The sequence below is a fragment of the Mus musculus genome, chromosome 12 (assembly GCF_000001635.26).
Source record: "Mus musculus strain C57BL/6J chromosome 12, GRCm38.p6 C57BL/6J".
Taxonomy (NCBI): domain Eukaryota; kingdom Metazoa; phylum Chordata; class Mammalia; order Rodentia; family Muridae; genus Mus; species Mus musculus.
The window spans coordinates 27,944,484-27,961,282 of record NC_000078.6 but is presented as its reverse complement, the minus strand read 5'-3'; the positions used below and the strand labels follow the sequence as shown (position 1 = coordinate 27,961,282).

General features: G+C 41.6%; 1 long non-coding RNA gene across 3 annotated transcripts in view; it reads right to left on the bottom strand.

Annotated features, from left to right (window-relative positions):
- The window catches only part of Gm45941, a 39,060-nt gene extending 23,819 nt beyond the window's left edge, over positions 1–15,241 (bottom strand). Inside the window, exons 1-2 of one of the 3 annotated variants that reach the window (XR_381390.3) lie at positions 15,068–15,106; positions 14,898–14,962 (exon numbers count right to left, since the gene is read on the bottom strand). This is a non-coding gene — a long non-coding RNA (predicted gene, 45941). Of the gene's footprint in view, positions 1–14,897 lie in introns of all 3 variants that reach the window. The other 2 variants (XR_381389.3, XR_381388.3) reach the window with 2 other exon arrangements.
- Positions 15,242–16,799: the final 1,558 nt, after the last annotated feature.

Here is a 16,799-nt window from a genome sequence, read left to right as displayed (position 1 = left end):
CCTTCCGGGTAAAGAATTTGGAGATGAATTTGGTGGCCCCATCCCCCAACCTGGGGTCTTCCCTAACCTCTGGATATGGTCTCTACATGTTCTCCCTCCCCTTTGTTGGGCATTTCAGCTAATCTCATCCTTGTTGGGTCCTGGGAGCCTTTTGCTTTCCTGGCGTCTAGGACTTCCTGGTGGCTACCCCCAGTTCCCTAGCCCCCATTGCTACACACCTTCATTCAAATTCTTGACCTTCTATATATCTTCCCCATCTCCTCTCATACCTGATACTCAACCCTACCTACGTAAAGAGTACTCATGACTCCAGCCGCATATGTACCAGAGGATGGCATTTCCTGGTATCAATAGGTAAAGCCCTTGGTCCTGTGAAGGCTCAATTCCAAGTGTAGGGGAATGCAAGGGTGGTGAGGTGGGAGTAGGTGGGTGGGAGGGGGAGCATCCTCATAGAAGCAGGGGAAGGGGGATGTAAGAGGGGGAATCTGGAGGGGAAACCAGGAATGGGAATAACATTTGAAATGTAAATACATAAAATATCCAATAAAAAAAAAGAAAAAGAATCCCATTCACTTAGAAGCTGGTAGAGGCAAAGTTGATGCTCTGTTTTTCTCTTTACAGCATCTGAAAGGAGGTCTATGAAGTAGCTGACTGATGTGAGAATGTGCTTTGTCTGAGGGTCCATAGCAAATTCTTGAGTGTAGATTGCCTCATGACCACGTGTGTTCCCACCTGTCCTATCAGTAATGCCCTTAGCTGTGTACAAATGGCTTTCTGTGCAGGTGTCCCTAAGATTTGCCTGATGTGAGAGTCACATTGAACATTGGATTCTCTCTCCTCCTTGTAGTCTTTTCCCTTCCTGCTTTCATCTTCGCTCATTGCACCTGTCTAAGAACTGAGATGCATACTTAAGGGCACTGTGGTGGTGACAGTGTTACAGTACTGCATGGTGGCTTTTGACAAATGTCCCTGAAGTCAGGCTGCTGGCTGCCTCTTAATTGGCCACTCTGGCTCACTCTCCTCTCATGCTCTGCTCCGAAATTAGAAGCATTCCACAGAGACAAAGCTTCTCTCTGCCTGCTTCCTGATGCCCATTCCCATCGCTCTGAGACACACACAGTGCCCACGAGCGGCAGCCCCCCTCCAACAGTTATTCAAAGGTCAGAAAACTGTGTGAGAACAGAGAAACGAAAATGTCAGCCTGGGAATTACTGACTGTGTGTCTGTGCAGAAGGCCAAATCTTTTAAAAGATAAATATCATAGACAGAGAGCATGTTATGGGACCTCCGTCTCTCACAGTTTAACTGTGGAATTTATAGCCTCCAAAGTGCTTAGCATGGGATTCCTCAAAGCATTCAGGGATCTGTCATCTGCCCCACTCAGCAGCAGCCCACCCTGCTCATTTCTAGTACATCTTTGCAGTTCTGATTATTGGTCTTTAATTGGCCCAGATTAATTTAAATGTCCATTATTAGAACATTAAAAATGTTATCAAGAAATTTTGGTCATTTCCTTAAAAGGAAATGGAAGGGTTTGGGAGGAGCTGCATACAATCTTGTCTCCTGAACAAAGCATGGCTGTTGCACTCAAATTCAATGTCACTGTGATTACCTGCTTATCAATATTCCACCCTGGAGGTGGGAGAGACCGGTGAAACACTGTCTTTCCCTAGGATTGACCATTAATGGCAAATGGAGGACAAGTATCATTTTCACTCGTTTCACTAGTTAGGTGTCTATGTTTTAACAGTCAGCCCAAACCCATGCTTATGTAAATAATCATATTAAACTCAGAGAGTCACACACACACACACACAAACCAACAGCTAAGGAAGAAGGGGAACTGTTAGGAGGAAGTGGAGCTCATAAGAATAGGAAGGGGATAAGAGAACATGGAGCATGCAAGGTATTGGTTGATTAATTACTTAATAAAAAATAATAAAACATGAATGATGCTCAAAATGTTTAGTTAATAGAAAAATACTAAAACAAATTTATTTTATTTATCTATTAAACAAGCAAATAAACCAAATGGATTAGAGGACCTAAAGAAGAAGAAAATACGTTTTATCAGGTGATTTAAATTTGAAAAACATGTTAGTGTAAAACCACTAATCTAGAAGCTGGAGAAATGGTTCAGCAATTAAGAGCTATTGCTGCACTCAGTCCTCCAGATAAGGTGAGTATTGTTGGTCTCACCTTCAAGGGAAGTTATCTCTCTCATCTCATCTACTGGAATGTCGTCCTTCCTCAGTGGTCAATTCATTTTCTCAGTGTGGCTCAGGGGTCTTGTACCACAGTACTCTGAAGATGTAGCTTTGTCTGATAGGTGTTGTTACTTATGTGGACAGTTGCCATCAACACTGGGGCAAGTCTGTTGCCACGCGGAGAACCAGCCACCTTGCTGGCACATTCCAGCACCTTCTACTGTGACTAGCCGCTATTGCTGTGATAGCTGCTGTGTATCCAAATAGCTGCTTCAAACGGATTTTTAATGCTTAATGGGCCACAAAGCTCAGGATTTTTGCTTCATGTCCTTCATCCCCAAATTGATCTCTAATTCCTATAATAAGAAGACTAGCTAGATTTTCTCTTCAATAAGTGAGTAACGTTATTTCCTAGAGAGGAGAAAATAGGAAACATATCCAGTTAGCTGTGGGAAATTTAACTACAGTGGTATGGGAAGGAGTGAATTGCTTATATTTAAAGCACACAAATTTCCTTTTCTCCAGACACAGTAAGAAATGAAGTAGAAACCTAGTTCTAGTTGTCTTCCCCCCAGGTCCAGTCACACCCTCACACAAATGTCTGTGGAGCACTTATCCAAATCCCCAGAGCTGGAGAGTTTGAAAAATTCTTTTAATGTGAGAAAATACCACTGATAGTAGGAATATAGTCTATTGTTCTGAGGTCAAATAGTAAGGGAGAAATTTGAAAACAATTCTCCAGAGACAAGAAGAAAACAAGAAAAATGTAAAACCTCTCACATACAATGATCTTTCGTCTAAGCATCATTTTTAAAATTTATACTTTTTTGCCTCCCCCTGCCTGCCTGTCTGTCTGTCTCTAATGTGTGTGTGTGTGTGTGTGTGTGTGTGTGTGTGCTGTATATGTGTGATGTGTATTTGTGTATTTTGTATGTAGTATTGTGAATGTATGTGGTGTACATGTGTGGTGTTTGTGTGTGGTTTGTATGTTGTATGTGTGTAGTGTGTATATGTGGCAAATATATATGTGGGGGAGGATGTGAGGTGTGGGGTATGGGGGTGTGTATGTGTGGAGTACGTATCTGGAGTTTGTGTATGGTCTATGTGTGGTGTATATGCGAATGTGTGTACACTTTGTGTGTGGTATGTGCGATATAAATATTCAGTGTGTGTGTATGTTTATGTTGTTTGTATGTGGTGTATTGTGGTGTGTGTGGTGTATGAATGTGTGGTCTGTGTGTCTATGTGTGGTATCTGTATGTTTTATATGTGGTGTGTATGTGGTGCATTCATGTGGTCACCGTGTATGTGTGTGTGGTTTATATATGGTGTGTCTTTAGTGTACATATGTGGTGTGTGTGCATATGCTTTGTATGTGTGCATGTGTGCACAGTGTGTATGGGGGTGAGTAGCTAGGTATGTCCATCCTGTGAAAATTTTTGAAAGTTGATTTTTTCCTTTTACCATGTGGATTCTGGGAACTGAACTCAAGTTTTCAGTCTTGGTGGCAAGCCTGTTTATTTGTGAAACTCTCTCACAGGCTGTGTAAAAAACATTTTTTTTTGTAGATTCTTGTGATAAACATTAGAAATAAAATCTTTCTCACACCATCCTTACTGAAGATCCCATTCCCATCCTACACTGGGAATTTCAAATTCCAGAAAGTTCAGGAATTTTATCTTTGCCTAGGCATTATATTTCACATTAAGACAGGAATTGGATGACACCTTGTTTCTATCTCCACACACTATATTTTCTGTCCTTATGTTTGTAACTAACATCATTTTTAATGTTATAAAACTCGTTGTTTTTGGATAAAGGATCATAATATAATATCTTTCCGTAACCTTAAACTCTATACACAAAACATGGATGCATCTCTTTTTGCATACTATACAGGCTACCATACTCCACAGGCTTGGAAGATTAGAATTATGCAATTTTACTTAGAATTCTATCCTGATGTGCAGTTCTCCAAACAACAGCAACAGTAATAATAGACATAGCTAGTAACACAAGATTCTCACTGGATCAACATGTGAAAGTACTAGGAACACAACACATACACACACACACACACACACACACACCACATTCAGACACATGCATATAAGTAAGCACATGCACATTTCATATACACAGAGTTTCCCAGGCATTCACAATGGATTGCATCTGCTCAGTGAGTAGGATGAGCATCAATAGATAGGCTTGTTTGTCTGATACTTGCAATTGCCTTTCTTGTGGGAATGGACTGAAGCAGAAATGGATCTTCTTTGCTTTGGTAGAAAAGTTCTGTGGTTTTCTTGAAAGCCAGGCTCTTCTGGTTATACATTCTGCTTTGGTTCAGAATAGGGCTTAAGAGAGCCATTATTTTATTCCAAGAGGTGGGGGGCATCTCAGGCTTTGCCTCTTTTATGGGCTTCTGGTAGGGAACACAGATGATCTAAGACTTTAAAATTATATATAATTTACAAAGATATGACATAGATGTTCACATAAACTTAGTTTTAGGTAGAGAGGTAGGTTCTGGAACTTCCTGCTCTTGATCACCTGTCTTCACATTCCTTGTCCTGCTCTTCAGAGCATCAGTTTGATGAATAAAGGGCAGAACACCTAATTGCCATAAGATTTAGTCCAGACTGATGAACCTCATCTCACCATGGTTGGAGTCAGCATGAGGGTGTGGTGGGCAAGTTAGCTGATGAGAGTCAGCTATATCCCACTGCTTCGGTTGGTCAGAGGGATCCTGTTAGGGTGGTCAGAAGAGCATCCAAGAGAATGTTATCCATTTTAGACATGAACATATCAGTGTTCTCTGTTCTCACAGATTTTCTATATCCTTGTTATGAAACAAGTGAAGATGTGATTAAATGTGAAACACCTTAATAAAGTTAGTAAGAATCAAGAAGCTGTGTAGTTATTGGGCTTGATAACTGCACAATGAGAGTTAGTGTGGAATCTTCTCTGCAGGGATGGGGAGGGCTTCTGTGGTCAAGGAGCTTATCTGGCTGTCCATCCAGATGCCTGTGTATGGAGCATCTACCACCCAGGCAGAGGTGTACAGAGATGCATAACCAGGTGGAAGATGTGTGCTATATCACATGGCTGCAAGCAGTTGACAGTTGACAAGTCCTATTGGGCCTGATGGCATTTTTTTTCTTTTTAGAATGTTTGATTCTTGGTTAAGCAGTTATGAATGAGTTTCCAGCAAAGCTAGACCACTGGGGACTCACTGAGGAGTGATGGAGTATAGGTCAGTTGTAGGCATAATGTTTTGGAAGCTATGAAAGTTTACCCTTGGGTTATTCAAATGCTGATTTCTCTGCCCTCATGTCTTGTTTCAATGCTGACATGGCACTGCAGTGTTTATACAAGAACCCCCTGTTTCAAGTTTGTATAAATAGTTCTTATCATTTATTCTCTGCCTTGTTAATAAATGCTGATCACCCAATGTCTGGACAGAATAGACAACAAAGGTGGGATATCCGCTAGTGAAAGGAAGGAGAGAAGGAGGGAGATATGCTGGTAGGATGGAGGAATTGGAGCCATGAAGAAGCCAGACCAATAATTATATGCAAATATCATGGAATGGCGCTGAGAGGTAGTCACATTAGCATAGAAAGTAAAGATAGATCATTCAATTGCTTAACTATTGAGGTGCAGTTTTAAATAAATCTTGGTTTTTCTGTACCGTTATTGGGGACTAACATAAGATAAAGAAACACTGTTGACATTTATATTAAGAATAATTTATTTCCAGTCAGTCTATTTTGTTCAAAACATCCAAAGCCTCATAGAGCTTGACTGTTTCAATTGTCCTGTGATATGAATCTATTTAGATGGAGGTACTGTTTGAAAATGGCATCCTTTGAATTCAGCATGATTCAGTCCTTGTCGTTTGGTTGATTCATGATATATAGAAAAACAGTGGGGTTATTGTTACAATTTGAGGAAGAATTGAATATTAGACCACATTCATCCTTACAAGAAGGGGAAAGGGAAAGGGTTTCCCAGTAATGAAGAGGGGTATCAGAGAGATCTGGGCTGTCACCTCATCTCAGTGGATACTTTGACTCTGGGTGACTCTAAACACTTGCCTGTGTGCAAAATCATGTATTACTATAGAGTTGTAGACTTGATTGTTTCACGAAAGGGGGCTGTAATAACAATGGAAAGACCGTGAACATGATCCAAGCAGGTGACACAGAGATGCTCACATGGGAATAATTGCCCACTTTACATATTGTGGTTCCATCTGGAATAAAATTTTCACAGAGGGGAAGCAAAAATAATGTGAAGGTCATAGTTCAGGGATGAAGAACATTCATGGTCTATGTGGTTATTATTACTGTGGCTTAGGGGAAGGAGAGAAACTAGAGTTCAAATACAAGAGCTGGTCTATGCTACCCACTAGGAAGGAACACAACTTAAGTGAGAGAGAGAGAAGAGAGAGAGAGAGAGAGAGAGAGAGAGAGAGAGAGAGAGAGAGAGAGAGAGAGAGAGAGAGAGAGAGAGAGAGAGAGAGAGAGAGAGAGAGAGAGAGAGGAAGAAGGAGGAAGGTGAGAAGAGGGGAATCAAATACAAATTCAGAGATAGTAGATTGACATCTCCCAGACCTGTAAGTACTTTTGTGAAAGGGCCTCACTTTATTCTTCCTCTTTGTCTCTGTCTTCTGCCCCAGTCTATTTGTTTTCTGCTTCTTTTCTTTCCCTATCTTCTCCTATGAACACCTGGTGTCTTCCATTACCTCCAGTTCCTTAGGACCAGAGAGTTTTCTGTACTCTGCAGCTGATGTGCCCCAGTGGTTTCTGGTAGATTTAAAAATAATGTTTTCTATGTGGATGAAGGATTATCTCTACATGAAAACTGTGTCAGATAAGAAGTCAGACTGCTGAGAAAGAATAAAGGATAAAGGATACTCTAATATCAGTGCCTGTGGGAATTTACCTTTCTCTATCCCTGAGCTCATTTTGCTCCTGTAGAGACCTCAGATTGTTGGGCTTCTCTTACAATGACTGGGTCCCCTTTCCTCTCTAGGACTGTATCTCTTGCACAGGTATCTGTGTTGAGTGTGTGTATTTTGCATCTTTGTACATCTTGCACATATAGTGTATATATTAAGTGTGTGTATTAAAGAAGAGAGAGTGGGGTTAGAGGGGGAGGGACACACACACACACACACACACAGAGAAAGAGAGAGAGAGAGAGAGAGAGAGAGAGAAAGAGAGAACATAATGTCAGGTTTGTCTGCATTGTCTTTACACTAAAACTGTCTTTGGGAGCTGAGGGTGACAAGAATGTGTTTAGATTAAGAGGAGGGCTCTGCCCCCAAGCACCAGCTGTTTTCACAATTTTTCTACCTCAGGCTTTCGATAGCTAAGCAGTATGTGTCTATCATTTATCTCACAACAGATGACAGTGATATTCATAATGGCCCATAATTACAATTTCTTACAGAATCCAGAGTCTTGGTCTGTTCCTGAACATCCATAGTCATCCCTAAAGAGAGATCCACTGTCAACTGCCTATCAGGGATGAGCTATTTTCACAGTGAAGTAGATTGAGACAACAAAATCCCGATCTATGATTTAGTGGAGCTTGGGGCAACGGGTGCTTGTGTGACCATGACCAAAAATATCTCAGTGTTCTCCTGCCCTTCTAGATTAAGGTGATGTCTGCACTAAACAATGGATTCTCTTACTCCTTTACTTTGCATATGCTTGCCTCTCTTAAAGGCAAGGCAAAGAGTCCTTGCCTGGGAAGGTCTCTAAACCAGTCCTGTGGCTAGTGAACACTAGTTCACAGACATCTGGGGAAGCAAAATTCAATGAGAGCACTTGATCTTTATGCTCATCTCAGTTTAGTGTTCTCACAGTTCCTCAAGTGTGTATGCTCATGTTACATTATTCACTGGAAAAAGGAGAGAGAAGGAGAGAGAGAGAGAGAGAGAGAGAGAGAGAGAGAGAGAGAGAGAGAGAGAGAGAGAGAGAGAGAGACACAGAGACAGAAAGAGGAAGATTACAAAGTAAATCAGAAACCCTATACAAACAGGGGAAGGTTTTGGCATTGTAAATTATCAATCAATATCAAAAGTCTTTAATTTCCAGCCATTTCTATTTGGCACTATATTTAAAAGTGCCATCTTAATCTTGTGATATCATAATATGATTTAGAGAAGAATTCACAAGTCTTGTGGGTTTGATGCTATGAGCCTCATATATCATCATAATCACTCTTCCTTTCTCCCTTTCCTCATTAGCAGATGCTTTACACATTGGGTCTTAATATCAGGATTAAGCAGGACCCGAGGCGTGAATCATCCCTACATGCCCAAGGTGAAGTGAAGCAGATGGTTCTTTGTTCAGGCCCTAAACCCACTGCTGACCAACTGGGTGTCTTGAGCCACATGTCCAGTGATGCCCAGATATATCTACCCTATGAAAAGAGTACATTGAAACTTAAACAATTTTTAAATGAACCAAATCCATTCAGATACTGATCTCATTCCTATAAAAACTCCAGAATCAAACACACAGTAGTGAAATGACTTGTAATTGTTCAGGGAATGTTTCAGGCACCAGAAAGACACCACTGGCAATAAGTTATCCTGCCCCCTTCCTCTCCCTTTCTTACCTATTGCATGTGATCACAGCCTGTGCCTGGGTAAGTCAGCATCCACTAGCATTTGTGATTTATTTTGTACTGCGTAGTAACTAGAGAAAAACCCACCATATATATTGGGCTTACCTTTGAATATTTCAGATTCATAACAACTTCTTCATGCTCATGTGAGCTTGAATTTCCCATTCAAGTTTCAGTGAAGAGGGATTTGGAGTAATTTTTAAATTGTTTTTTTTTTCCTCATCTATCAAAAAGCCCACAGATAAAGTGGCTTTAACAGTCAGCCTTCTACCCTCGGTATCCTTAGGAAGTGAGGACAAATCTTTTATAAGCATGAAGCCCAGAGTCTCCCTAGGAGGAACTTCTGTCAGAACTTCTGCAGGAACGTGGGAGGTCAAGTTAGAGATTCTCCTCAGTGCACTAGTCCCAGGAGCCAGCCTTTGCAACCCAGCCCAGACTTCCCATTTCACTCAAACAGAACTCCACCTCTCCTCTGTGGTTCTTTAAGATTCTTGTAGAGTTCTATTTTTTTTTGGTTGTTGTTGTTGTTGTTCTTGGTCAGAGAAAGTTTCTTAATCATCTAGCTGCTATAATAACCACCATTTCTAGTGAATGGCATTTTTTCAGATCAAACACTTGTACCTCCTATTTAATCTAAAATTGGTCTTTTAGGTGGAAAGTGATTTTCCACCATACGGAGTTACTTGAGGAGGAAGGCGGAGCTGTAAAAACACCTTTGTTCTTCAAATAGTTCAACCAAAACCCTTTCTTTATATTTTTGAAGTTTATTATTTTTTTGTGAGAAAGGGAATTCTGGTAAGTTGTTTTTTAAATGCACCCATTTCTATTTTATTCAAACCTTTAAGTTAAACATACTTAAAAATTAATGAGTCTCATGGAACAGAGTTTAGGATATATCTTGGTTTATAGTCCAGGGCATATGATGTGATTTCTCTATATAAGAACATCATAGAACTTGATAGAATTTGAGATTCTGACCAAGGATGGCAATAAAAAACCACCTGCCCAATGAGCAAAAGTAAAACAAGAAAAATGTTAGAGCCATCTTGATACTGGCTATACACACACTCACACAAACACACATATGGAGATAAATTATATCAATTCCTACTGATATTTAAAAACAAGGGTTTTTATACTTGCCCATGGTTATATTTTCCAGCACCAGTGATTGCATCTAGGAAGCAGAGATGGGGTGGGGGGAAGAAGTGAGGCAAGGCTATACATCCTTCAAGCCCACCCCATAGTGATGTACTTCCTCCAGTGAGGCTGTACTTCCTAAAGCTTCTATAATCTCCCCAAACAGTGCCACCACCAACTGGTGACCATGTGTTCAAATACATGAACCTCTCAGGGACATTTCTCATTCAAAGCACAATAACTGGGTATAAGTTAATCTAACTCTGTCTAACAGAAAAAGGTCAAGAAGTCACCAGAATGATGTACATTTTACAGTGTAGAATTTATACTGTCTGAAAATGTTCAAAACTAATATTTTCAAGGAAAAATAACTTACTGATTTGTGATTTTATCAGTAATAATAATATAACATAATTATAAATTATAGTTATGATATGCTCATGATAAAATAAGAACCTGGTGAATTGCATGGCTCTCCTCTCTCTCACTACAAATATTGTAGCTAGGCCTGGCCTCATGCGGGTCTTGTGTAAATCACCACAATTATTTTGAATCATGTTGGCAGCTGTGTCTCCTCAGCTCATCCTTGGCTTCCGGTGTTCTTTCTTCCTCCTCTTCTGTAATGTTCCTTGAGCTCCAACGTGATCATGTGATTAATTTCCTCTGTTTAAAGGAAGTATTTGGCTGCATGTCACAGCAATATGCACCTCAGAAAGAGACACCTGTGACTGGCTGTGGGTCTCTACAGCAGCTGATGTCCATTACAAGATGAATTCGTTTTTGATTGTCTGTTAGTGATGGGAATTCAGAGGCTTAGAGATACATTTGGCAGGGACTGTGGTGTGGTTAAGTTGGCAGAATACTTGTCTAACATACAAATCTTCAAATTTTGTCCCACTCACCACATAAACTGAGTGTGGTGGCACATACCTGAAGTCCCAGCACTCATTATGTAGAACAGGATGATCAGAAGTTAAAGGCTGTGGTTTAGATACATAGCAAATTCAAGACCATGGGCTACATAAGAGCTGTATAGGTGGGTAACTTTTATAGGCATGTCCTATCTAATTAACAAAACAGTAGTGATACTCTCAGAATTGCAGTTTGATTTGCTGAGACATAGCTTTCCCTCCCCCCACCCCGTGGGAACACAAGAAAGACTAATTATTCATTTCCTCCTGTGGAACAGGTCTGTGCCATTAAAAATAATATTTGTTTGCACTTGCAATGTTCAGGCCACTATTACCCTAGGAACATTTTGCCTGGTGTGCTGATAGCCTAACATAGGGTCCACAGCTAACATTGCCCTCGGCAATGACTCTCCTTCACCAGCTTGGCTAGCACCTTCTAGAACTATAGATGCTAGACACAAGGTCTAAACTTTTGACTCAGGTCTAGCTTGAATCTTTATATCCTACAATCAGAGCACACGACATCTCCAGAAGTACAAAGAACTTTCTAAATCCAGTTCAATAACTAATACCACTGTCAATAGCCTGAGTGGTATAGGTGGTGGGGGTCTCCAGAGTTTCCTTTCCTAACAGCTTGTAGGAAGGTAACTTAGTCCTAGCCTGAGATTTTCACTCACTAACTTTCACACACACACACACACACACACACACACACACACACACACACACACACACACACACAGAGAGAGAGAGAGAGAGAGAGAGAGAGAGAGAGACTCTGCTTTTAAACTCTTTGATGTGTTTACTAAGACTCTTAGAGTTAGCATTATAGAAGCTATATAATTGATACATTTTATAGAAGCTATGACAAGCATGGGACTGAGAAGAGAACCTTGGGAAATGCTCAGAAGGTCCTGCATGTTCACTACTCCAAGCAAGGACAAATTGGTCTTGGGGCCCCTCAGCTAAAAGAGTACAAAAGGCCTGGTACAACATATCATGAAGTGGTTGTGCCAATTACCTGATTTGTTCCACTAAAGAGCAATGCAGGGTCCAGCCTCACGGAATGAGGAAGTACCTGTCCTTCACAGTCACTCTGTGAGTTTCCAATTCCATTAGCAGACACACCTGGCCATCTGAAATGCTAAGGGCTGGGCAAACAATTTCTGTCTTTGTCATCTCCCATTTCAGACACCCATGTATGACTGCTTCAACATTTGCACCTTTAGGTAAAAGTCCTCAGAGGAGCTATGAGGTGTATGCCCCAGGGCACATCCAGCTGTGGTGTACTACCTTACAGGGTAATACACACAACATACATTCATGGGAGAGAGGGATAATTGCACACCTCTAGGACAGCTTCAGTTTTACAAAACATTTACCATGCTACATGTACACCTACTTCTGCCTGTCACTCAAGCTTTTGGAGGTTGACACGCATTATGGCACATGTAACTTTACTGTTCTTCAGAGTCCAAGGGTGCTGAAAATTAGAAAGGGTTCAATTAATTCACAACTTAGCATGAAGCCTCTGGTTAGTCTCTATGGCTTACATCTGTAGGCAACCCTGGCCATCCTATTAGATGATCAGGTCAAATTGGCTCCACACCCTGAGATTTCCTTTGCACACATCAGAGGTTCATCTGAGATCACTCATGCCTCTCTGCTGTTCCCCACCTAAATACCTTTTCGGGCTTCAGTGCTCCACAGAGCCTCAGCACTTCAATAGTTGATGTTTTATATTTTTTCCTGAATAACTCTGGCTCCACATAAATCTTGACATATTTGCTTTCAAGTGACCTTGTCAGGACCTTTTTCCTGATTTTCCTTCCAGCCTCCTAGTTGTAAGAAGGAACACTTGACTCAGTACCTCTGTACATTGCTCCCTTAGCAATTTTTCTTGATGAATTGGAGGCTAACATGAAAGATGCCTCCTGTGTGTATATTTCATGTTGCAGTTCCTCCTATATGGCTAAGTTTCATCTGGGAAGACAGCACAGCCTAGGCCCCACCCTCTCAATGTGCTGTTTGGATGATCTGTAATATTCTCTGGTCTTCTAGCCAACTTTGTGGGGTCTCTATATCAATATGGTATACTACATATAGCCAGAAAATGTGCAATCTCTAGAGTACAACCACTTTGGAAAAATGGACATCCTAGTTTGTCTCATTGAGTTGTATCTATTCTCTGCCTAGACATCAACTATTATATAACATTTCTGGAGCATATGTAATGAGGTGTTTATTTGCCTCATATAGAGAGGGTACTGAAAAGCCAAGGATGGGTCCTGTCCAACATCAGCTTGATCAACCAAAGGATTTATCAATAGAACTTATAGAAGCACAGTAGGTCAATGGCACCCTCCACTCTGGGAAGGTTCCTGCACTACACTTAGGCAGTTGTACTACTGAAGGATCCTACCCTAGACAATTGTTTGCCTACATTGTTTTTTACATAATTAAAACCTTCCCGAGGCCCACTGACACAGACTTTGGTTTTCATCAACTTCCTCAGGAATTCTGGCTCAGACATAAACCTTGACACACCTTCTTTCAATTGATCCTGGAACACAGGCTTTTGTCTGCTTTGCTTTACAGCTTGCTAGCCGGGCAGAAAACAGCTGCACAACAGCATACTAAGCAGCGCATCACACCTGAGTCTATGGAAATCAGAAACTCTTGCTTAGTGATTGTGGAGAAAATAAGGAAACATTTTAGCTTTGGGTGTTAGACCCTCCTAAGGAAAGATGCCTTTTGAATTTCAGGAGATTTTGCTGTGTTGGTTTCACAGGAGCAGTGTTGGGTTCCTAAAGACACTCCAGGACAAAATTGCTTCCTTCTGTTGGTACAGGGGTGGACATAAGTGTCAAACAGCCAATAGACCAATGTGAGATCATTTTCATAAAAAGATGAGGAATTTATTCTGCAGCGAGGCGACAAACAGCTTTTGCTGTGCACTGAAGTACTGTCTCCTGGAGACTCTTAGAAAGATAGGTCTCAACTTGTCCCCACCAGGGACTAGATCAAGCCCTGGGTGATTTCCATCAGCTGTCAGAGCTACTTTTGCAGGACTGGGCAGGAAATTAGGCTATTAAATTACAGCCTTGTGCCCCGGAGCCCCGCCACTCTCCTCCCTCTTCCGCCAGCCATTCTATCAAAGCCAGGCATTGTAACCATTTATCTTGCCAAACTTAGAATACCTTCTGCAGAACTAATTTTTTCCCTCAGTACTTGAGGTCTTTGTGCTCTGCCTTGCTTCCCTGATCTTGGGTGGATCTCAGATTAATTTGCACTAGCTGGGAGTTCAACAACAAAATCAATTTCAATCGGGTCAGAAGAGGTCACACCAGGAGCAGCAGCGTGGGGAAAGAAATAGATTATTATCATGCTGGAAGCATGGGGCTAAGGTTCAGTGTGAGGGGAGAGAAGAGGTGCAGTCCCAGGAAGGCAATAAATAATTCCTTCCAAACTGTCAGGAACAAATAGGAATTGCTTTGTTTTTCTACCAGTTTCCCAAACTAAAGATAAGCAGGTGAGCTGTGTCCTTGAAGGGAGGCAGATGGAACCAGCAGAGGTGCTTTGGGATAGTGTTGGCAGAAAGCAAAGGATATGCTTTGAGAATAGAAGTTTTCTACAGTATTCTATAAAAATAGCTGACACAAGAACTCAGAGATCCCCCGTGATTACGCTTACTTCTTTCAGCCACTGAACTACATCTTGAGTGCAAAAGGTACCAGCCCGTTATTCAAACTAAGCCATGTTTATCATTACATGTGGTCATTTTCTCTGATTGTTGAGATTAAATATTGCATGATAATGTTTTCTCTATTCTTTAAAACTGACAAACTTCATGGGTGCCAGATGTGCACATGCATACTCACGCACAAATATGTGTGCACACACAAACTGCCCCTGCCAGCACACACACCTTGCAAGACCTATAATGGTTCTCACTTCTGTTAATATAAGAAAAATAAAGCATCCCCATGCTCCTTACCTCCCACTCATCTCAGTTCAGAAGGTGCAGGTTACTGATCATGCAGAAATGCAGCCTCCTAGATGCTGGGATTGGTGAAAAGAAGAACCACAAAGAAAAAGTCATACCTGAGAAGCGTGTCATGAACAAGGGAAGAGTATCTCGTACAGAGAAAACAGCAGTGTATTTACCCTGCACAAATGTTGGCAGGTGTGGCTGCAGCTTTGTTTAGCTGCCAAGAGCATGCTGGAGGATGGGTGTGGGGCTTTGGCTTTAATAACAGAGGTAAAAGCCCATCCTAGGTGGGGCTGATGAGATGTCTCAGTGGTTAAGAACAACTAACAGAGAGAAATACATGTAGACAAGATGTCCGTACCTATAAAATAAACAGGTTTTGTTAAGGCTCATCCCAGACAGATGAAAAGGGATTCAATATCATTGTTTATCAGAAGTGGTCAAGAAAGGCATCTCTAAACAGAAGTTTCATCATTCTATTCTAGCTCTGTCTGAACCCCACTGGCATAGCTATAAATCAAGGAATCGCCAGGACAGGCATGGCCTCTCCAAAGCACACTGATGGAACAGGCACCTCACATCTCACCTGCACCCCTTGCAGGTCCCAGAGAGCCACAAATTTCAAGGAATTATGATGCATTGAACTCTCTGTGCAAGGAGACTCTGGGCTTTATAGCCCAGCCAGAAAATGCAGCATCAGCTTTCCAGCCCCTGCTTGCCTAAGAGGGGATACATCAAACAAGCACTCCATCTGCTGCCATGGTTACCATCTCCACTCTCAAGGGATAAATTCAATCTCGGCAAGACTCATGTGTGGCAAGTGCACTGTGTAGCATGTAGATTGCAGGGTTGTGAGTTGAGTGTTATCCCCGGCCAGGAACTACTGTTTCCCTATGCAGCCCACTCATTCAGCAGCAGCTTGTAACTGTGCAGTCCAGACAGGAATCCAAAATGTCACTTTACTAGAGCAGAGGAAGGCATCAGGTCCTGGGTTCTATAGTAAAGCAGACTGAGCAAGCCATGAGCGAGCCATGAGCAAGCCAGTAAGCAGCACTCCCCCATGGTTTCTGCACCAGCTCTTGTTTCTGGATTCCTGTCCTATTAAGTTCCTGTCCTGACTTCCTCTGATGATGAACTAACTACATGTGGAAGTGTAAGCCCAATAAGCCCTGTCTTCCCAAGTTGTTTTTGGTCATGGTGTTTCATCACAATAAGAGTAACCCTAACTAACACCACCCCCAAAGGAAAAAAGAATTACTGGTGACACATTGGCAAATAATCATAATGATGTCATCCAGATATAGCCAAGTAAAGGTAGATAAGGAATATGAAGTAAGAGCAGGAAGGAGGAGGTATCTCCATCTTTCCATCACGTTCTCAACTTCTGAGCCTTACATTTCCACTGTTTTCAGCTCTGTGATTCAGGAAAGAGAATCCATGTGTACCCCTTAGTAATTAAAAAATACTTTTACTTTTTTAACAGGAATATTTACAGGAACCCCAGTGGAGCAATAGGGACACACACATGCCCACAAAAATTTTGACCCTCAAACTTATCATGTCTACAAGAAATGCGAGGGTTGTAGATAGAGCAGAGACTGAGGGAAAGGCCAACCAATAATCAACTTGAGACCCATCCCATGTACAAGCACCAATTTCTGACACTATTGATGAGCCTCTATTATGCTTGCAGACAGGATTCTAGCATAGCTATTCTCTGAGAGGTTCAACACATCAACTGACTCACACAGATGCAGACACCCACAGTCAAACAGTGGATGGAGCTTGGGGACTCTTACTGAAGAATAGGAGGAAGGTTTGTGGACCCTAAGGGGATAGGAACTCCCCAGGAAGACCAACAGAATCAGCTATCCTGGATCCTTGAGGGCTCTCAGAGACTGAGTCACC